Raw genomic sequence first — 1,576 nt, 5'->3', positions numbered from 1 at the left:
AAAAAGAAATGTAAAAATATATGTATATATTGAAATATTGTAATGTTATTTCTTCATAACACTGAGAGAAGATTGTAAGGGCAAATACACATTAAAACAAGAGGCTTAATTCTCTCCGTTGAAGAGAGAATTAAAAGTTTACAAGGGCAGTGCCTGTGGCTCAAAGGAGTAGGGTGCTGGCCCCATATGCTGGAGGTGGTGGGGTCAAACCCAGCCCTGGCCAAAAAAAAAAAAAAGTTTAAGTGTAAAGTGTAAAGACACCTTGGGAATTTCTTTTTTTCTTTCTTTCTTTTTTTGAGATGGAGTCTTAAGCTGTTGCCCTGGGTAGAGTACTTTGATGTCACAGCTCACAGCAACCTCAAACTCTTTCTCTGTCCTTTTCAAATGTATGTAAATCTTTTTAATGGCTAAAGAAGCTCAGGCCAGTCTCACAATTCTGGAATGTGTCTTCTCCTCCGGGACCCAGGAGCCAGCACTTTGAAATGTAATTAATCATCCAGGAAAATAAGGCTCTGATCTCCCAATTTCCTGTCACTCCAGATTGCAAAATCTACTTACTGTACTGGTTGATGCCCACGTACCTTACCAAGAAGAATGAGAGCTTTCTGTCTTTGCAGTACCTCTAGTAGATTGCCTGGGGTGCACCTCACATTCTGGCTTAATGCTTATTTGGTAATAGTTTTCTTTCTCTTCTACTTTTCCAGCAGGTTTTCTGAGTTGAGAGATTTTATTTTTAATTAAATTTCCCAAACATACTCCATAGCAATAGAGAAAGCACAACTTTCCAATAAATGGAGCTGTATCAATTGAATATCCATTATGAAGGAAAAACTTTCTTTTTTTAAGATAGAATCTCAAGCTGTCATGTTGGGTAGAGTGCTGTGGCATCATAGCTCACAGCAACCTCAAATTTGGGCTCAAGTGATCCTCTTGCCTCAGTTTTTCTATTTTTAGTAGAGATGGGATCTCATGTTTGCTCAGGCTGGTCTGGAACTCATAAACTCAAGGAATCCACCCACCTTGGCCTTCCAGAGTTGCTAGGATTACAGCTGTGAGTAACTGCATCAGTGAAAACTCTTTTATTATTTTTTATTAATTTTGAGACAGAGTCTCACTTTGTCACCCTAGGTAGTGTCGTGGCATCATAGCTCACAGCAACCTTAAACTCTTGGGCTCAAGTGATTCTCTCACCTCAGCCTTCCGAGTAGGTGGGACGACAGGTACCTGTCACAACACCAGGCTAGTTTTAGAGTCAGGGTCTCCCTTCATGCTCAGGCTGGTCTCCAATTTGTGAGTTCAGGACCGGCCTCGGCCTCCCAGAGTGTTAGGATTACAGGCGTGAGACTGCGTGCGGTGGCTTATGCCTGTAATTGGAGACCAGCCTGAGCAAAATCGAGACTCCCGTCTCTACTAAAAATAGAAAATCTGAGGCAAGAGGATCGCTTGAGCCTAAGAGTTAGAGGTTGCTGTGAACTATGATGTCGCTTGAGCCTAAGAGTTTGAGGTTGCTGTGAACTATGATGCCACAACACTCTACAAAGGGGGACAGCTTGAGACTCTGCCAAAAAAAAAAAAA

This window comes from Otolemur garnettii, unplaced genomic scaffold (genome assembly GCF_000181295.1).
Source record: "Otolemur garnettii isolate 467f Iridium unplaced genomic scaffold, OtoGar3 scaffold00249, whole genome shotgun sequence".
Classification (NCBI taxonomy): Eukaryota; Metazoa; Chordata; class Mammalia; order Primates; family Galagidae; genus Otolemur; species Otolemur garnettii.
Note: the sequence above shows the minus strand (reverse complement) of the source record.